The sequence below is a fragment of the Salvia miltiorrhiza genome, chromosome 3 (genome assembly GCF_028751815.1).
Source record: "Salvia miltiorrhiza cultivar Shanhuang (shh) chromosome 3, IMPLAD_Smil_shh, whole genome shotgun sequence".
NCBI classification, from domain to species: Eukaryota; Viridiplantae; Streptophyta; class Magnoliopsida; order Lamiales; family Lamiaceae; genus Salvia; species Salvia miltiorrhiza.
The window spans coordinates 30,372,815-30,395,209 of record NC_080389.1 but is presented as its reverse complement, the minus strand read 5'-3'; the positions used below and the strand labels follow the sequence as shown (position 1 = coordinate 30,395,209).

General features: G+C 40.2%; 1 long non-coding RNA gene across 1 annotated transcript; it reads left to right on the top strand.

Annotated features, from left to right (window-relative positions):
- Positions 1 to 17,407: 17,407 nt before the first annotated feature.
- Positions 17,408 to 18,618, top strand: LOC131014059 (uncharacterized). The gene is made up of 2 exons (XR_009098005.1): positions 17,408 to 17,713; positions 18,306 to 18,618. It is a non-coding gene; the product is annotated as an uncharacterized LOC131014059 (long non-coding RNA).
- Positions 18,619 to 22,395: the final 3,777 nt, after the last annotated feature.

The following is a 22,395-nucleotide window of genomic DNA, read 5'->3' as shown; positions in this document are numbered from 1 at the left end:
CATCTCTATTGTTGCAAACACGACTGAAGCCCTTACGTGAATCAGTTAAGTTCTAGTGACTTAACTGATAACTCTTTACTGAAGAGCTTTCAGTATCAGTCGTCAACCCTGTTGGTCAAAACTAATTTCGGTTAAACAGGTGTCTGGTTTGCATGAAAAGTTTCTTTTCTATCTCTGACTGAGATCCCTCTGATTGAGGTTGGTAGATAGATCAAAAATAGCCTATAGGTGTATTCCCCCCCCCATACACCTATTCGAGACCCCCCCCGGACCTAACAATTGGTATCAGAGCAGGTTGTTCGCAAGAACTATCTGTCTCTGACTAGTTCCTACTTGAACTAGATCCTTTCTTAAAGGTCTCGAAGAAGTTTTACTCTTTCTTATTTTTTTTTTTGTGCTTGCTATTTGCTCTATCTGCTGTTATCTGTTCTCTCTTTTTTTGATGGAGACTAACCACAGCAGATTATCTTCTCTACCTATGTTTAGTATTGAAAAATACGACATATGGAAGTTTCGGCTTGAAAGCTTCCTCACCGCCCAACATTGCAGAATGTGGGAAGTCATCACCAGCGGTCCGATCATCATCACCGAAACTGTAAAAAGGGTTCCTAATGACATCCATCAGGAACCTTACGATGAGGACCAGCCCAAGTCAAAGGCAGACTTCACCACAGAAGAAAGGATGCAAGATGAGTTAGACAACCTCGCCAAAAGCATCATCTCCGGCACCGTTCCCGACAAGCATGTCATGAAGATCATCAAGTGCAGAACAGCAAAGGAGATGTGGGACATTCTGGAAAGAATGTGCGTAGGTTCTGAGGAAATCAAGGAGAATAAGCTTTCCATAGCTTGCCAGAAATTCGACTCCTTCCACATGCTCAAGAATGAATCTGTCGAGGAAATGGAACAAAGATTCAATCTTATATTGAATGAAGTTCAATCCATTTCCAAAGACAAATACACTCAACGAGAAATCAACCTGAAGATTCTTTGAGCACTGCCACGTGGAGAATGGCAGATCTACTCAGTCGCTCATCAGCATAAGCCAGGATTCAGTCAGCTCCCGACAAACAAGCTTTTCTCCGATCTCATGGCAAATGAGTTCGACCTTCTGAGAAATCTTGCTAACAAGAAGGTTGGAGGATCAGACGAAGATGGTCCATCAACCTCAAGAGGAGTTGCACTGAAGGCCTCGACCAGAGAAGGCAAGAAGCAGATCAAGGAACCAACGGAACTCAACCATGAGGACTTCTTCAGTCAATATGCCTTGTTGACTGACAGATTCAACAAGATGGAGTCCAAGTTTCGAAAGTACAGAAGGTTCCACAAGCAGCACTACAAAGGAAAAGAAAGAGAAGGGGACTCCAGACATTCCACAGATCGAAGCGGAGAAAGGAAGTCAGCCGCTTACGACATCAAAGAATTGGAATGTTTTGGATGTAGAAAGAAAGGGCACTTTCGACATGAATGCCCTGATTTGACTCCAGCTGAGCGCAGGGAACTGAAAGCGAAGAAAGATCGCAGATCTTCGAAGAAGAAAGCGATGGTTGCTGATGATGCTAATTCTTCCAACGACACATCAGAATCATCCGACTTCGACAGTTCCAGCTCAGATGATGAGAGCCGAGCCCTGATGGCCAACGAATCAGAAAGTGTAGCTGACAACAGCTACGACAATGGAATGAATGGCCCAGAGGTAAAATCTCTCACAAAAACTCCATATACTGATAACTTCCTGATGCTTTTAGGAGACCACTCAGAATCTGGAGATAGCTCATCCGTTGAAACTGACGAGTTTGATCAGATCCTGACTGATCACTGTCAGCTGAGGAAAATGTTCGAAGATCTCCTCAAGCAGAATCTGAAAATGGACAAGGAGATCAATGATGAACGAGCTAAACATCAGACAATCATCTACTTTCCGGATGAGACTTGTCTTGATCAGCTAATCATGGAGAACAGCCGACTGGAAGAAGAGCTCAGAGTCTCCAACTCAGAATGTGAAAGAGCATCTCATGAAATCAAGAGGCTCAATCACAAGCTGGAAGAAACAGTCAAGAACTGCATGATGCAGTCTCCCATGATGAGCAACTTTCCATCGAAAGGACTGGTCAACAGCATCGGAGGAAAGGTTGCAGCTGCCAAAGGAAAGGATATCATGATCATCTCTAAGAATGATCCTCCTGAAATCACAACCTCAGAAGAATCAAAAGATCATGATATGGATGAAGTTCACAAGCACAGATTGATGGCCAGATCAAATGTTCCACCTCCAAGAAGCTACAGACGAGCTAAGGAGGCTCCCAACCAGATCATTTTATTGAAAAGGCTGGAAAGCAGATTTCAGTCAAAGATCCGGGAAGGAACATCAGGAGCCAAGAAGAATCTTCCTCATCAATCCAGGGGGAAGAAAGGCCACATCAGTCAGAAACTGACATCCTCAGTTCAGTTTCAGAAGGAACAACATCCATGGAGATCAAGCAATGCTGAGTCCAGTCGAGCCATGCCAATTCCTCGACGACAAGCCACTGGACGTCAGACAAATCTCCATAAGTCTGCAAAAACTAAAGTATCTCAAGGAAGATACTTCGCCGAGCAAAGAAGACCTCAATCACTCATCAGACAGAACTGCTACAAGAGTGAGGCCTTCAAAAGGATTTCTCAACAGAAGAATGCTCACGTGCCACCTGAAGCGCCAACGACATCGATCAGACATCCAACAATGCGCAAAAGATCAGCCAGACCAATTCTAAAGCAGATTTGGGTTCCAAAGGGAACTCGAACTAACATTGAAGGACCCAAAGTTTGATTGGGTGCCTGAAGCAACTCTTCCTTGCAGGTCAATGTCAGGAAACATAAAAAGAAGGAAGAGGCCAAAGCTTCAATCAGAACGTGGTATCTGGACAATGGCTGTTCTAAGCATATGACGGGCTACAAAGAATATCTATCCCAGTATGTTGAGAAAGCTGGATCCAAAGTTGCATTCGGAGACAACTCGATTGGAGAAACAAAAGGCTACGGTGTGCTCAACATGGGTAACGCCAGTATCAGTAATGTTAGCTTTGTTTCTGGTCTTAAACATAATCTGTTGTCTGTGAGTTAGTTTTGTGACAGTGGTTTCACAGTGAAAATCAAAAAGGATGAATTCACTGTTAGAAACAATCAGAAGAAGGTGGTTCTGAAGGGATTCAGACAAGGGAGTCTCTACGTCGTTTCTTGGGAAGACAGCCCACCAGAAACGTTCCTCATCAGCAAGAGCAGCTCGGAGCTCAATTGGCTATGGCACAAGAGACTCAACCATCTCAACTTCAAGACGATCAACAAACTTGCTAAACATCAACTGGTAGAAGGTCTTCCTTCTATTGTATTCCAGAAGAAGCAAGAATGTGAAGCACGCCTCATAGGAAAGCAGACGCGGACGTCATTCAAGTCAAAGACAGGACACTCCTCTGGAAGGATTCTGCATCTACTTCACATGGATCTGTTTGGCCCGATCACTCCAAGAAACTACAACGGTAGGAAGTACACCTTGGTAGTTGTGGATGATTATTCACGATATACTTGGGTTATCTTTCTCTTCAAAAAGAAGGAGACACTGGAGGAACTGGCAAAGCTGCTGAGAAGACTGAGCGTTGAAAAGGAAGTCAACATCATCAGCATCAGATCAGATCGTGGGACTGAGTTCCTCAATACTGTCATTCGTGAGTATTGTGATGAACAAGGAATCAGTCATCAAACTTCTGCAGCAAGAACTCCACAGCAGAATGGAGTTGCAGAAAGAAGAAACCGGTCTCTAAAGGAAGCAGCCAGGACGATGCTAGCCGAGTCAAAACTCCCCTTGAAGTTTTGGGCCGAAGCAGTCAACAACGCATGCTACACGCAGAATAGCTCCTTCCTCACTCAGAGACATGGAAGAACTCCATACGAGTTATGGAAGAAAAGAAAGCCATCGATTGCCTACTTTCATGCTTTCGGTTCTAAGTGTTTCATACACAACAATGATAAGAAGAGGTTGAACACCTTCGATAGCAAGGCTGATCCAGGAGTCTTCCTTGGATACTCTGGAACAGAACGTTCAAGCAAAGCCTATCGAGTGTTCAATACTCAAACTTTTTGTGTAGAAGAAACACCTCATGTGATCTTTGATGAGTCTACAGATGGTTTCAGGGAACAAGATGTTGAAAAGGGTGTTCAGATCGATGAAGGTTCCAAAGCTGAAATCCACACTGTCGAGCCCTCTACTGTCTTGGTGTGGGGACCTGGCAAAGATGAAAATGCTGAGATGCTTCAGTATCAGAAGATCAACCAACGGTCTGATGTCCAGACTGGAGCCAATACAGACGGCATCAGTCAAGGGGGAACTCCAGTTGCTGAAATTCAAGTTGAACGCGCAGAAGCCGCCCCAGCTCAACTCACCCCTGCTCCAGAAGGTGCTCAACATCCCAGAGCTATTCTGACCGAAGAAGCTCCACCATCCCCTGAAGAGATCAAGAAGTATCGAAGATGGTTTGAACTCCACTCTAAGGAAAACATCATTGGAGAACCATCAGATGGCGTCAAGACTCGGAGATCAATGTGCAACCTCATCTTCGACATCAACCAGAACTGCATCAACGAAGATAAGAATTTCAGCTATTTCTTATCAACTACAGAGCCCAAGGATATTGAAGAAGCTCTGAAGTCCACTGAATGGGTCATCGCAATGCTAGAAGAACTCAATGAATTCAACCGGAATTCAGTTTGGGAGCTTGTGGATCGACCAAACGATGCAAAGGTGATTGGCTTGAAATGGATTTTCAAGAACAAGGAAGACGAAGAAGGAAACGTTGTGAGAAACAAAGCAAGGCTTGTGGCTAAAGGATACAGTCAAGAAGAAGGAATTGACTACGACGAGACATTCGCCCCAGTTGCCAGATTGGAAGCAGTCAGACTCTTCTTAGCCTTCGCAGCTCACAAAGGTTTCAAGGTACACCAAATGGATGTCAAGTGTGCATTTCTTAATGGAGTGCTCACAGATGAAGTCTATGTAGAACAACCTCCTGGATTTGAGGTTGCAGGACCAGAAAAGGTGTACAAGCTGAAGAAAGCGCTCTATGGGTTGAAGCAAGCACCAAGAGCGTGGTATGATACTCTCTCAGAGTATCTGGTTGAACAAGGCTTCAAAAAGGGATCTGTGGACAGAACTTTGTTCACTCTCAAAGAAGGAGAAGATCTCTTGCTTGTTCAAATTTATGTCGATGACATAATCTTCGGATCCAAATCCGAACGCATGTGCAATAAGTTTGCTGACATCATGACGAACAAATTCCAAATGTCCATGATGGGAGAAATGAATTTCTTTCTCGGATTGCAAGTCAAGCAGACCAAAGAAGGAATACTGATCAGCCAGTCCAAGTATGCAAAGGAGCTGATAGCTAAGATCGGTATTCAGCACATGAAATCAGTCAAGATCCCAATGAACACAAACTGGAAAGTTGATCCAGGTTCAGAAGGAAGCTCTGTCTCTTCGAAGAAGTACAGAGAAATCATTGGATCTTTGCTGTATTTGACTGCGAGCAGACCAGATATCGCATTTGCAGTCGGGGTTTGTGCAAGATATCAATCAGATCCTAAGGAAGCTCATTTGGATGCAGCTAAGCGGATTCTGAGATATCTCAAGGGCACACCCAATTTAGGATTGTGGTACCCAGCAGACGACGACATCAAGCTCACCGGATTTTCAGACTCCGACTTCGGTGGATGCAAGCTTGATCGCAAATCAACCTCCGGAACATGTCAATTCCTAGGCAACAAGCTCATCTCTTGGTTTTCTAAGAAGCAGACTTCAGTCGCCACCTCTACAACTGAAGCTGAATATGTTGCTGCCGGAAGCTGCTGCTCACAAATCCTGTGGTTAGTCCATCAACTAAAGGACTATGGGATCGAGGAAAAGGAAGTTCCTATCTATTGCGACAGCTCCAGTGCTATTGCAATCTCCCAGAATCCAGTTCATCACACCAGAGTCAAACATATTGAGATTCGACATCACTTCATTCGTGATCATGTCGAAAAGAAGAATATCTCTGTGGAATGGATTCTCACTGCTATTCAGAGTGCGGACCTGCTGACCAAGGATCTTCCAGAAGAGAGGTTCAATGATCTATGTGCAAAGATCGGCCTCATCAACCCTAAAGAGTGATGCTGTGTTTGAAGATTTTCTCAAACAGTCATGCTGACTGGTGGTCAACCAACTGCTGCTTCTACGATCGCCAACGTGGAAAACAATGAAGTCCGAATGCTCATCTGAAGAAGAAGTCATCCTGATGATTCAACCATGATCACGTGGTATCAACTGACTACTATGTTCAGTTGATCAGTAAGTATTTTAAATGCTTACCTTTCAAAATCGATTATTTCAGTTATGAGCTTTAAGTTTTTAGTTCAAAACCTTTTGTCTAACTGATCGGTTTCTTTCAAAAACTTTAACTGATTGTTGGAAAATGGAATATCCGAAAAGGGACAAGATTTTTATAAAAGAAAAAAATTTGTTTTGATTGAACTTGTCCTGATCTTTTTGCCAAAAATCCTTCCAACCTTTTTGCCTCTGCAATAAAATTTCTTGAAACGCTCATTGACATGACATATGTAATGATGCCTTTCAAAGTCCCTCGCAGTGACGGCGGACGCGAAATTTTTCTTCAATTGCATTTTAGGCACAGTTTTAGAAAAACCTTTTCATCTTCTACATGGTTCACATCTTATCTATTTATACACCATGCTGTCTTCACGATTCTTCTGCATCAACTAACAACTCTCCACAGCCTTCACTGTGAGAAAAAGTTTCAATTTTTTCAAAAGTTGCAGAGAAAATTTGTTCCGACTAAAGGAGAAATCTATGACTGCAAAGTCATGGAGTGGAAGAATGACGCTCATAGTCTTGGTCTACACCGGACCCTTCCATTGGATCACAACGTCTCTCCGACGTCAAAGTTTACTCTACCCTCACTTGTATCCAGCGAAGCGAGCATCTTCCATCCTCATGCCCGGTGCATCGGCTTGAAGTATCTGTCTGAAATAACACAGACTTCATCGTCTTCACATAGAGGCCTCTTGCCCACTGTGAAGCTTCGATGCCAAGCAACAACAATGAGCAGGAGCTCGTTGTCAACCGGCGCAACATCGACTGTGTCTATCCTCACGATAGCCACTCAGTCGATTTTCCTCCTCCACACAATTCCTCTCATGTGCCTCTTTCTCTTCACCATCAACCCTCCTCTCAAACTGATCCCACCCCGTTCTCCATCTCCTTCATCACTCCTCTCCTCACTCTTCATTTTTCTTTTTCTAAACCCTCCGCCTTCTCCGTATACCTCTGACCCTCAGCATCTTTCTCTGGACCATTCTGCGATTCAGTTTCCACGCAGTGGTCTTAGCTTCATTCTTCAGTCAAAATCCCGCCTTTTTGATGTTGCCAAAAAGGGGGAAATTCTTAAGAGACTTATTCTCAAAAGACTGAAGACGATCAAGCAAAATGATCGTCCTATTTCTTCAGGATGATCATGAGGAAGATACGCCAAGAGGAAGAGACCTCAATTCAAGGGAAAACAAGTGAGAGTGGAACAAGCTTAGGAACAATGAAGACACGAAGACAGAAGATGGAGATCAAGAAGTTCAAGGCGCAGCCAAGCAGACTACTGGAGTCCATGGTTTATCCATGATGTTTTTTTGTTGTTTTTCTTGTTACTCCAATGTAAGTCTTGCTCTGTACCTCGACTGGTGGCTTATCAGTCCTTTTTATGAAATGAACTTCTTATTGATCTCACCCTGAAGACAATGACTCTTTGTCCAGGCTCTGATTTATGGTTTTTCTGTCTTCTTTAAGTTCTGTGTTTAGAACTGTTTTCGTTCTTGCTCTAAGTATAAGTTGTTTAGGTTCTATTGTTTAGGGGGAACTGTTTTCTCTCCTAGTCTAGAACTTGTACTGAGAGCTCAGTCTTTTTTTATTGTCTAGAACTGCTGTGTGGTTTTGGCATCATCAAAAAGGGGGAAATTGTTGGGAACCTTGTGGAATATCCTAATCCTTGTTTTGATGATACCAAAATTCATAGGACTTAAATGTAATAGACTAGAATTGTTTTGAACTCAAGTGTTAGAGTTCGTTTCTAGTTTAGTTGCGGTGTCGAAGACTGAAGACTGAAGACTGAAGAATGAAGATTGAAGACTGAAGACTGGAGTTACCAACTGAAGTGTCAGTTGAAGAATCAGTTGAAGACTGATTATTTAATGCGCGCCATAGACTGATACTAAAGTCAAGTATCAGTTGAACATTCCTCCTAGGACTGATCTTCCAACGTTCAGAGGAAGCCACGTACGCTCAAAGTACAGCCGCATTAAATGCAGAGATATCTCAATATCTTATCTCTGCAGAGGTCATTCCTATCTGGTGGCTACTTTTCAGAGATGTCACATCTCCTGTCCTTCAAAGAGAGCCGTTTCCACACAGACAAGGAACCTCGAAGATTGAAGCCTCAGCCCAAATTCGAATTGCTCTCCAACGGAAGAAATCTTGAAGACGATTTACGCCAACGGATGTATTCAAGAGTTCTCCTACAAATAGCGCTCGATGATCACTTCAATCTTCACCGATTCAACGACATAAGCTGAAGCTCTGCCGAAATAGCTACTCAGCCTAAAGCTTAACCGCTCAAAGCTTGAATCGAAGAAGAGAATTCCAAAGCCAAAATCAGTCACTGCTGATTACGTACATTCTCTTAGACCCTAGGCATATATTCTGTGTACCCAGAAGCCAAAGGTCAAACTTGCTTCAAAGAACTTGTTCTTTGTAAGTATAGTTGGCACTCGTTTAAACCTCTCCCCCATAAGAGTGTTTGAGTGACTCGGAGATTCAGGAAGGTACTCTGAACTCTGAAAGGGAAGTCTGAGCACGAGGTGTGCTTAGCAGGGAAATCCTACGCGAGTTGTGTAGGTGCTGAAATCCTGCGCGAGGTGTGTAGGTAAGGAAACCCTACGCGAGGTGTGTAGGTGCTGAAGAGAGTTTATCTTCAGTTTACGGTTTGCAGTGCACCAGGCAAGCACTTGCGGAGTGGATTCTTGGTCTGATCAACCAGCCGTGGATGTAGGAAAGAGTTTTTCCGAACCACGTAAAAGTCTCTGTGTTATTTACAGCTTTCAGTTTTACTTTCATAACTATGCTATTTCATTTGATAAAACTGAACACTGACTAACAGCTAGAGAAACCCTAATCCAACTATCTGCTCCACCGAGGCTATTCGAAACTAAGTTTAATTTCCGCTGCGTGTGATATCAATCTGACTGTACTATCCTCTGATAGTAAGGAAGAGAGATATCATCTCTATTGTTGCAAACACGACTGAAGCCCTTACGTAAATCAGTTAAGTTCTAGTGACTTAACTGATAACTCTTTACTGAAGAGCTTTCAGTATCAGTCGTCAACCCTGTTGGTCAAAACTAATTTCGGTTAAACAGGTGTCTGGTTTGCATGAAAAGTTTCTTTTCTATCTCTGACTGAGATCCCTCTGATTGAGGTTGGTAGATAGATCAAAAATAGCCTATAGGTGTATTCCCCCCCCATACACCTATTCGAGACCCCCCCGGACCTAACACCAACAACGACAGAACCAAGGTCCTGGAGGATACCAAGGACAGCCACGAAATGCTAGGGCCTATGCCCTTAACCAGTACCAAGCAGCAGGAGATCAGGGAAACCTAGCATGCACGATTAATGTTTTCGACGTGTCAATTAGGCTTGAGGTAGTAGTACCTCCAGAAACACTCCAGGAATGCATAGCAGCATTGATTGTGAGACCAGACCTCCGGGAAAGAGTCATCTCTGCCCAGCGACAGAGTGAGGCCCCAGAAAAGAAACGTTTAGCTAGCAAAACGGGAGGACCCCTAGAATTTAGGGAAGAAGCGGATAACGCCCTGACCTTTAGAGAAAGGTTGTGCATACCCGACAACCCAACACTAAAGGAGGAGATTCTCACAGAAGCACACTCCACACCGTATGCCGCTCACCCCGGCAGAACCAAGATGTATCAAGATTTGAGAAAAAGTTTCTGGTGGGAAGGTATGAAGAATGACGTAGCTTTCCACGTAGCAAAGTGTTTGGTGTGCCAACAAGTGAAGGCCCTACATAAGCTCCCAGGTGGGACTCTACAACTGCTAAAAATCCCAGAATGGAAATGGGAGCACATCACGATGGATTTTGTAGTGGGGCTATCCAGGTCAAAAATAAGAAACACGGCAATTTGGGTCATTGTCGACCGACTAACCAAGTTAGCTCACTTCTTACCAGTCCAGATGACTTGGAACCTCGATAAGCTCACCAGGGTATATGTTAAAGAAATAGTCCGCCTTCATAGCGTGCCCAGTACAATAGTATCCGATCGAGACACAAGATTTACATCGCGATTTTGGACCAGCCTCCAGAACGCCTTAGGCATTAAACTTCGTTTCAGTACAACATACCATCCCTAGATGGATGGACAATTTGAGTGAACTATCTAAGTTCTAGAAGACATGTTGAGGACAGTTACACTCGATCAAGGGGAGCAATAGGAGAAACTCTTGCCACTTGTGGAATTCGCCTACAACAATAGTTATCAGTCCACCATAGGGATGGCACAGTACGAAGCGTTGTACGAATGAAAGTGTCGATCTCCACTTTATTGGGACGAGGTAGGTGAGAAGAAGATGTTAGGGCCAGTAATGGTCCAAGAAAATATAGATGTCGTGGCACAGATTAGCAAGCGAATCAAAGAAGCTCAAGACAAACAAAAGTCTTACGCAGACAAGCGAAGAAGAGAATTAGCCTTTGAGGTAGGAGATAAGGTCTTCCTCAGAGTATCACCAATGAAAGGGATGGTGCGATTCCGCAAGCGAGGAAAACTGCGCCTTCGCTTCATCGGGCTGTTTGAAATACTAGAAAAGGTAGGTTAGAATGCCTATAAGCTAACACTACCTCCCATTCTAGTAGGAGTGCACGATGTTTACCACGTATCGAAGCTCAGAAAATACGTGTATGATCTCAACCACGTGATATCATATGATGACCTAACCTTTGAGCCGGATCTTGGTTATGTGGAGAAACCAGTATACATCAGTGATAGAAAGATACAAGTTCTTATAAATAAAGAGATCCTAATGGTGAAGGTGATTTGGAATTGCCATGGGCGAGAAGAGGCAACTTGGGAGCTACAGTCTAGCATGAACCAACAGTACCCCGAATTGCCATACCAAGGTACAAATTTCGAGGATGAAATTTTCGAAAGGAGGGTCGGTTGTAATACCTCGAATTTTCGATCCTAGGATTCATAATATCATATTGATATTATTAGGATATGATCGGTCCCTAATTCCCGATTAAACAGAATAATTATCCTCGCGATGATTTAATGAGTCTTGATGCCTAGGTTTTCTCTTAAGAAAAATGGAAAATAAGAAGATGATTATTTTATATTTCCGTGTGATGTTGATTTAAATCATTATGTATATACATGCATACTTTTTATTTCAAGGTATGAAAAGCAAAGTGCATATTTAGTTTAATACGTATTTGTTTTTAAAACGGGTTTGGGCGAGAACGGGCTCGTAGAAAGGGCCGAAGGGTGGGCCGATTTTTGGACAAGCCTTGGGCTTATTTTAGGCCCCATTATTTAGTTAAATATCAGCTCAATTTTCAAGCCCAAGCCTACATGTGATCAGCCACCCTTATTTTATTATTTTTGCCAACATAATGATTAAAAGTGCATGGGAACTAGTAGAATGTGACCTCCAATGCATCCATGCATTGGTGGAAGCCACCCCCCCTCTACCCTACCCTAAATTTTGTGCCCCACCCCTTCCTAAAGCCAAGAGTTGGCTGATAACTCTTCCCACTCACTCAATTTCACTCCAAGAAAAATACCAAGGCAAGAAAAGCTCTCACTCTCTCCACCTCTCTTCATTTTCGTCCCTCCTCTTTTCCCCCACTCTCACAACTTTTCTCCCACCATTATCACACTCCATATAAACTCTTGAAGCCCCAAGAGAAGTATCAAAGCAAGGGAGAGTGTGGAAAAACTAGGGCGTAAAGTTAGAGTGAAGGTTGTGCTTCGAGGGTGAGTTTTTCTTTGATTTTCTCAACTGAAAAAGCTTTATGACTATGGATTTTTACACATATGTGTGATATATTATTTGAGGATATGTTTTATGATTTTGGATGTTTATTTTGGTAGAGTTTATTTGTCGCAGCCCGAAAACCCGACGCTAGTGATAGCGGGGTACGAGTATCGATACGACTATTTTTAAAGAATAAAAGATAAGAAGAACTAGGTGAACGTCATGCGGAAGCTCACATCAAAGCATGCTAAGGAAAAACTCCATAAAATTAGCCCAAGGGTAAAAACGTCAACATTGTCATAACTTTTTAATTATCACGAATTTCACGAACAAAAGCAAAACGGGTATAGCTCATTTTTCATGAGGAAGCATAATATGCAGAGTATCGCAGCAAAAGGCGAACCGATTATATGTATGAAGACACATAACCGTGAGTGTATTGCTTGATCTCAAAAGAAAACTAAGTATCTCACACATCAAGACTCTAATATCATAAAGGCAAAGTAGAAATTCAAAATACATCGATTGAAACTCTCCCCCACCAGCACCAGACCTATCTCGCTCCCTGCTTAGCCTGCACATTTAGAAATACATGCAGGGCGCGAGTACATAATACTCAGTGGGCAAAAGCCGAAGAACAATAAAGGTGCTCTTAGAGCTATAAGTTTGAAGCTTGCCACATTTCAGCAATACACAGAAATAAGTCAGCATAAATGGATCTGTGCATGCAGTTTTCATAATCATGATATCATAAATAAACGATAGCGCTATCAAAGTACTCATCATGCATGTACCACATCTACAACTCATCATTAACAAGGTACTGAGAAGTAGGCCTCCCTCTCAAGTACCGTGACCGGCCGACCCGAAGACGGCTCGCAGTCACCTCTGTGCACAAATCCCGCTTGTGGCAGGACCGAATTCGTCTCATCAGTAGAGGGTAACATACAGGTTCAACATCAAAAATTGGCAAGTCAAACAGTTCTCAAACATCATTTATCTCAAAACATTTGTTAATCTCATTATATCATCAAATCATTTTAGAAAGCTCATATGATAATATATTTATACTCAAAATATTGCCCACCCGAAGTCCTTCGCTAATCCTGGAAAGAAATCAGGCAACTTACTTCTTCGTCTCGCTCGGGCCTTCATATGTTATCATCACATCGTCATCGTCATCGAAGGTTCATGTGATAAAACAAACCTTAGTCAGAAACTCAATTTCTAAATCCAAACTCATCTTAATTATAACTTCTCACTCAACGTCTGTTTACCCATTAAAACTCAATCCCTAGGTATACTCGGCTTCTAAGGATTCACACGTCCTATTTTCGACTTAACTCTCGACTCGGCTCAAACTCATAGCAATCAAGCACTTAAACAAGTATAAACACTTAAGCATATGAAAAACACACATAGACAAGTCAAAAATAAACTTCACTCTGCACTGACTCAACTTTAAAACCTCACCAGACTCTGTACAGAACTCTCCTGGGGTCGTAACTTATACCAAAAGAAACCTCTTTGAGTCTAGTTTCATTTAAAAAAAAGTAGGATAAAAAAATCCAAGTATTTTAGGAGATATGACTGTTTTACTACAGTCTACCATATTTGGCAGTTTTTAGCAACCGAAACGTTTGATTTTTGAAAAATAGTAAACGTTGTCAAAAAGGTCTGAAATTTGGTGGGTACTTAGCTAAGACACTCAGATCCCAACCATAAAAATTTGGGTTCCAGAATTCTAAGGAAACGATGACTCTATTGGCTACTCACCGAACAATTCGGCAGAACGTAGCAGTTTTAGTTTTACATTTAATAAAAATAGCAAACGAAGTCCAAATGACTTGAAGAACCCCTCGAAAACAGTAGGTCAGTGCGTCGTGAAAAATGACTCCGAAACATACACACAAGCAAACATGCTCAACTCAACATTTCATACAAAGCAAACTCATCAAAGCTCATTTTAAGCACTTATAGCACTTAAAAACATTCAAATACAACAAAATACTCATAATACTCAATCTCGACTCTTTTCTTTCATCATCAACTCAAATCTCATAGAAAACACTTCAACGAACGCATCAAACAAATTCTCTTTTCAATTTCATGCTCGAAAATTACTCAAATACTCAAATATGATCTTTTACATCATATAACTCATTATTCACATATTCATTCTCTTTTTATCATGTAAACTATATTTTAATGAAAATCCATGTATCAACATAAAACTCTCAACAAAACATGGATAAAGTTCACATAATGATCATAGAGCAATTTGATCTCATTTTATCAAGCATCAAACTCACATCATACAAGAACTCAAAACTCATACAAACTAAACTAAGCCAAAATTTTATTTAGCCTACAATAGACTTAATCAAATGTACAAAGACACTACTATCATGCTTAAAAACATATATCTTAAGCAAAATCACTTAAATAACACATAGACCAAAAAGTCCTAATTTTTACTACACTAACTCTTTGAAATTTTTATAAACACATATGAATCTTTAATCTACTCAAGATCTCTCATTTTTAACCAATTAATCTCACATATAAACCATCAATTCACAAATTAGAGCATGAATACACATATCCCTAATTTTATTAAACTAACTCACATCCAACTCATCAATTGACATCATATACTCAAATTACTCCATCAATCATCATCATATACATCTCATGAACTCATCTTCATCATCAATTCATCATTTAAATCATTGACTCAAAAGTTCCCATTTTTGGGTAAACTAACTTCCATCGAAGTTTCACATCTCACGGCACATAATTCACAACATACATCAATCATCAACAAACATCATGTAAATCTCATTTTTCACCCTGAATCAAGAAAAGAAAAAGAAAAATTTTAAAGGGGTGAAGACCCACTTTTTTCGAAAATTAAGGAAATAGGGAGGGGGTGATTTTCTTGCTTCAATCTTTCAAGAATACACACACACAACATCCTACAAGCAAGATTCATGGAAAAACATGGTCACTTACCCAAATTCTTACCAAAGTTCACACTTTCTCACTCTAACTTTGGAGCTCTTCTTCAAGGATTCTCTTGATTATAAGTGGCTAGAATGTGTTTATGGAATATTTTAGAGTGGTTTGAGGTGTTTGGTAATATTTTTGGAAGCTTCGAAGGTTTTCATCAATGGAGGAAAATGGTGGAAATGAGAGATGAAGGAGATGAGTGTGTGTGTTGGGCGAAAATTGTGAGTGAGGGAGAGAGGTGAGTTGGTCGAAAATTTCAAGTGAGGGAGAGAGAATTGGCTTTACAAGATTTAATTTGATCTTGTGTATCTTTAAAGAGATTTGAGATCTTAGGGAATATTTGGCAATTAAAGCATGATCTCTCTCACTCTAATCTCTCTCTCACTCTAATCTCTACACTCTCAATCTCTACTCTCTCAATAATACACTCTCAATCTCTACACTTAGTAATTTGAGGCATATAACATATGGTAGAGAAATTAAAATAAAGTGTGAGAAGGGTGATTAAATAAAATCACAATAACTATGGAAATGTCACTCATTAATAAGGTACCATAATATAATTATTCATGTGACCAAAATAATAATTATAGCACTATTATTAGTGCACTCACTCAATTATAATATTCCTCTTCGTAGGAAAAATAATTTAAAAAATATTATGCTTGGAAAAATTTTCATAAACCGGCATCATTCGATTTCTCGATAAAAATTAAACCACACTTGCTTTGGAAACTTAATCAAAATTCCAAATGCTAAAGTCTCAAATAAAAATCATAATAACTTGGTCACAGTGACACACATCACGAAAATCACATAATCAATCAGTCACGTAAATTCACATAACATCACATCAAAGCAGCCGGCAAACACAAACAAGCTAAACGTCTCTCTGACCGACTCTTTTCATCAAGGTTCTCACTCTTTCTTCCTCGACTCTATGTCAACTCATCATTCCTATTTTCTTAATAGGTCAGTCAATCTCTGATAACTCGGTATCTGGTAAATCTATTCCCAGTAGTCGGAAATAAAATAAAATCTCAACTCAATTCAATCAGCATCTCTATCTCAGCTCATTTCTCGAATCTCATCACTCTAACTCTATCATCGGTTTAGTCACTCGTATCTCTATTTAAAAGACAAACTGTCTTATCTGGTTAAAAAAAAATATTCTCGCATCTCGACATCTCAGTTCTCTCAATAGTGTTAAGACACTATCTCACAACATAAGGAAAAGTACGGGGTGTTACATTATTGGGTGAAAAATTGTGCATGAGGTAAGGCAGCGAATCTGCCATAAGCACACTGCTCCGGCAGTGTTTTGCAAGGCGATTGCAGCCATCCAAACGGTTCCCAAAATTTTCCAAATTAATTGGGTATCGGTTTTAATATGTTTTCTATACTATGATAAAATTTCAGAATATTTGGAGCTCGTATGATTTATTTATGAATTTTTGAACATCACTGCATGTCTGGAATGAATTTCTGGTAAACAATCTTTGGGAGGCCATAAGTTAAGTTTCAATCGATGAAAACCTTTGAAACTTGAATATCTCCCTCTACACTCCCGTGTCTTTCTTTTGGTATCGGCCTCACTATTTTTGAGTAAGGAAAACAACCGGTATAAATTCTTGAATTCTAGTTCTTATTCGTTGTACCATCCAGTAGGTTTTACAAACCTACGACTTTGAGGTGGCAAAGGCCAACCTAAATCTTTGATTCTCAAGCCCATTTTTCTACTGATTATTAATTGACATGTTGGGAACGTATTTGCTCATTTGTAGAATTTTTGGTAAGCCTAAAGTGGTTTTTCGGATTTAAATTTTGAATCTGCCGAACTTGAACTCTTTTTGTGCACTGAACTTTGGGTGTTAATATCTCCTAAACCATGAACCTTTTTGGGGTAAATCCAACTTTAAAGTGTTACACTCTCTCCCTAGTTTTCGGATTGACCTTTGGAGTTCCCAGTGGAGTTTTGTAAAGAGGGATATGAATTTTTAAAGAAAGCCCGCTGACTTGGTTCTAATCTGGAAATCTGAAATTTTCAGATTTTTGCTTGTTAAATACCCATCTTTGAGTGGGTATATCTTGCTCGTTTGAACTCTGTTTCATTCGATTCAAATTGGAGAATGATCCTTGAAATTTCTAGTTTCCAGAATGTCCTTTGGAGCCTCACTTAGAGACTCGAGATAGATTTGGTGTCTGTTGCAAAACAGCCCCTTAAGAGCTCAAGTTGTTGAATTATTTTCTAAGTTTGAAACTTGGTTTTAAAGGATGTTTCATGAAATATTATGTATATGTGCATGACGAGTTTGGGATATGTTTTGTGCAAAGTTTTCATGAAAATGAGTGAGTTAACCTAGATAAGGCATCAAGATAAGCTAACGTATGTAAAATGCATAATCCCTAGTTCGATTTTGCGTTGTAAGTCCGGAAATAGGTTGACCTAGAGACCTTAAGTAGACAACGGTTTTCGTTATCCATGATACGTGCTAAGTGTTAAGAACTCGTCTTGTAGGAATTGGTCCACAGGACGGTGTCACAGCTTAAGATCATCTCTATCTTCCGCACCGAAGATCAGGTGGGCTTACTTTCCAAATGTATGCTTGAGTTATTAAGCTCTAAATATTTCATGAAATGAAAACTGTTTATCCAATAAATGTTTTTGTGCGCTCTGTTATATTTAAGGCTCGCAATTCATGGATCGATCGAGGTTCTCTTATGGCCTAACACGTTATTTGAGAATTGTGTACACTTGTTAGTTGTTTCGGTGGGTTGATCTCCATCGTGCACTAATTCATGCAAGAGGCGTTATAAGGGTGCTCGGTTGGATGTGTTCCGGAGCATGTATCATGTAAGGCCTGCCTGGGTAGCGTCCCGAGGTCAATTCAACTTGTCTGAGTTACGTCCTCAGGGCAAGTATCATGGGAATGAGGGATCCGTCGGTGGCTAAAAGGTCCGGGATCACAGCGAGTAACAGAGCAGAGTGTGACAACAGCGCGCTTATAAAATGAAATGCTTTAATATGCTTAGAAGTTCATTTACTTTAAAACCTTCTAAGTTATGTCATGAATGATTGGACAAACTGCTCTTACGAATTGTGAAATGTTTTAAAAGTTGCAGCCCACTAAGTACATTAGTACTTAGCCCAAATATTTTCAAATGTTTTTCAGGTTGATGGCTGGTGTTGACGGGGAGAGCTGAGGCTAGGGTTCAACTCCGTGTTTTGACTTCCGCTGTAGTACTAGCCTTTATCTGTCTTTCGTTCTCTTGACTTAAGACCTTTATGTTATGACTCTAAACGATATCTTTTGTTGAGCCTAGACTTTTGACTCTCAAGTATTTTGATTAAGGAATGTTGGTTATCTGAAGCATGAAACTAAACTTGTGATCCTGACGTTTGTCATGTTTGTTGATTGATTTGTATCAATTGGATACTTGTCTTTCTTCATCTAAAGGGGCGATGCCCGATTGTTATCCCTTCAATTCGGATTTCACAAGGTTTTTCCCTTGTTCATTTTACTGATTAGTGGTACCCCAGTTATAGTTATTATTTCAAGAATTGGGGTGTGACAAAATTAAAGATCACGATAAGAGCTTTAATATGATATATTTTATGAAAATATTTTATTTGAAATGTAAAAATTAAATTTGTTTAAATACTATTAAAGTTTTATAAACTTCTCTCTCCTCTTTCATCTTTTTTGAATAAATATATTTTTAATTCTTTTTAATTAGTATTTTATTTTTAATTTTTTAACTTATTTTTTTGTTTTTCATAATATCAAATTTTATAATTGTGAATTCTTTTTTATTTTTCAATATTCAATTCAGATATATTCAATTAAAATTATTTTTTTATTATATTTATAAGTATAATAATTGAATTAGTATTAATTTTATGTAAATATAAAAATTTAAAATATTTACCCGTGCATTGCACGGGATGCAAATGCTAGTATCATAATAAATTACCAACTATTTCCGACATAAATCACTTAACACTTAACACTTTACACTCCAAAAAAATGTAATCCATCCAAAAACAACATACCACTTGCAATTTCTTCTAAAACAATAGAAGATGTAGAATTTGAAGTACAGGTGATAGACTCCTCAAGAAGACCACCACTCTTCATAGAACTCGATTCTGCTTTACCATAAATTTAATAAGGCACAAAATTTTTAAATTAAGAACAGCAACTAAAATATCTTCTCACATGAATTGAATCACAGTAAGATAATTCGTTGCTATAACATTTGAAATATAAATGCATCAAAATGCTAATTTATTTAATTATGTATAAACTATTCTCTAGGATCACTAAAACAATCTCCCCCCAAGTCAAAAAAAAAAAAAAAGATCACTAAAACAATTTAACATAAATTATACAATACTTATTACTTAACACCTAATGCTTTGAATTAAAGTATTACGCTGGACCTTATAAGATTAAATACAAATAACAATTTCATCATAACAATTAAAGTATTGAATCATTATTACCCTTATACCATTAAAATTATACATTAACATTAAATTTCTGCATATGGTAACTCGATAATTCTAATTCACTAAGCAAAATTGTAATCATACTATAAACAAAAAGGAATTTGATTCCATAGTCTTATAACAAAAAAAAAAAAAAATAGGATTAGCAACACATAACTTACACTCTTTGATTGGAAACTGCCGTACATCTAAGAAATTAATATAAAGCCAATTTTTAACAAAGCATTTCCAGCAAATATAAAATAGCATTAATTATTATATTATTATAGAAGAATTTCAAATTATTTTCCAGTTGGAAAAAGCCCAAAGAATCATTATATAATACGGTTTGGGGTTCCTGTGTTCTCCTTAATCCGGGGTCCTACGTGGCATATCTAAGAATTAACCATTCAAAATCCCTACAATTCTAGAGCATTTAAGTTTATAATATTCATTCCACGTGGCAAATTAATTCCACATATACTATTTTATTTTTATTTTACAAAGACTTCATTATTTTTTGTTTAATACACAGCACACAACTTTTATTTCTATAGAATAGAATTCAATCAAATTCTCCGCACCAGACCAAGACGCAATCCGGCGACTCCCCCCCTTCCTCGCCGCAATCCGGCCACTCTCCCCTTTCCCCGCCACAATCCAGCCCCAAGGTGGCGCCGCTGCCCCATCTCCACACCAGATTCCTCCACGTCGCGATCCATGGCCGCATTTTCTTCCGACACCAGTTTCTCGCTGCCTCAATCTCCTCTGTATACTTATCCCATCTCCACACCAGTCTTCACCGTCAGAGACAGCGGACGGCGGCGTTTGGCTGCCCAAGCCCCAATTTCGTCCCCAAATCCATCCCTTCCCCCATCGTAGATGGTCCGTTGAAACTTGATTATTCATAGGGATTTGAAGCCATCCCATCAGCTTACAAAGATTCAATCTCATCTTTAATAAAGTTCAATCCATTTCCAAAGACAAATACACTCAACGAGAAATCAACCTGAAGATTCTTCGAGCACTGCTATGTGGAGAATGGCAGATCTACTCAGTCGCTCATCAACATAAGCCAGGATTCAGTCAGCTCCCGACAAACAAGCTTTTCTCCGATCTCATGGCAAATGAGTTCGACCTTCTGAGAAATCTTGGTAACAAGAAGGCTGGAGGATCAGATGAAGATGGTCCATCAACCTCAAGAGGAGTTGCACTGAAGGCATCAAACAGAGAAGGCAAGAAGCAGATCAAGGAACCAACGAAACTCAACCCAGAGGACTTCTTCAGTCAATATGCCTTGTTGACTGAAAGATTTAACAAGATGGAGTCCAAGTTCCGGAAGTACAGAAGGTTCCACAAGCAGCACTACAAAGGAAAAGAAAGAGAAAGCAACTCCAGGCATTCCACAGATCGAAGCGGAGAAAGGAAGTCAGCCGTTTACGACATCAAAGATATGGAATGCTTTGCATGCAGAAAGAAAGGGCACTTTCGACATGAATGCCCTGATCTGACTCCAGCTGAGCGCAGAGAACTGAAAGCTAAGAAAGATCGTAGCTTTTCGAAGAAGAAAGCGATGGTTGCTGACGATGCTGACTCTTCCAAAGACACATCAGAATCATCCGACTTCGACAGTTCCAGCTCAGATGATGAGAGCCGAGCCCTGATGGCCAATGAATCAGAAAGCGTGGCTGACAACAGCTACGACAATGGAATGAATGGCTCAGAGGTAAACTCTCACTCAAAAACTCCATTTACTGATAACTTCCTAATGCTTTCAGGAGAGGACTCAGAATCTGGAGATAGCTCATCCGATGAAACTGACGAGTTTGATCAGCTCATGACTGATCACTGTCAGCTGAGGAAAATGTTCGAAGATCTCCTCAAGCAAAATCAGAAAATGGACAAGGAGATCAATGATGAACGAGCTAAGAATCAGACAATCATCTACTTTCCGGATGAAACTTGTCTTGATCAGCTAATCATGGAGAACAGCCGACTGGAAGAAGAGCTCAGAATCTCCAACTCAGAATGTGAAAGAGCATCTCATGAAATCAAGAGGCTCAATCACAAGCTGGAAGAAACAGTCAAGAACTGCATGATGCAGTCTCCCATGATGAGCAACTTTCCATCGAAAGGACTGGTCAACAGCATCAGAGGAAAGGTTGCAGCTGTCAAAGGAAAGGATATCATGATCATCTCAAAGGACGATCCTTCTGAAATCACAACCTCTGAAGAATCAAGAGATCATGATATGGATGAAGTTCGCAAGCGCAGACTGATGGCTAGATCAAATGTTCCACCCCCGAGAAACTACAGACGAGCTAAGGAGGTCCCCAACCAGATCATTCTATTGAAAAGGTTGGAAAGCAGATTTCAGTCAAAGATCCGGGAAGGAACATCAGGAGTCAAAAAGAATCTTCCTCACCCATCCAGGGGGAAGAAAAGTCACATCAGTCAGAATCTGACATCCTCAGTTCAGTTTCAGAAGGAACAACATCCATGGAGACCAAGCAATGCTGAGTCATCCACGACAACAAACTACTGGACATCAGCCAAGTCTCCAAAAGTCTGCAAAGACTCAAGTATCTCAGGAAAGATACTTCGCCGAGCAAAGAAGACCTCAACCACTCATCAGACAGAACTGCTACAAGAGTGAGGCCTTCAAAAGGATTTCTCAACAAAAGAATGCTCATGTGCCACCTGAAGCGCCAACGACGTCAATCAGACATTCAACCAAGCGCAAGAGATCAGCCACACCAACTCTGAAGCAG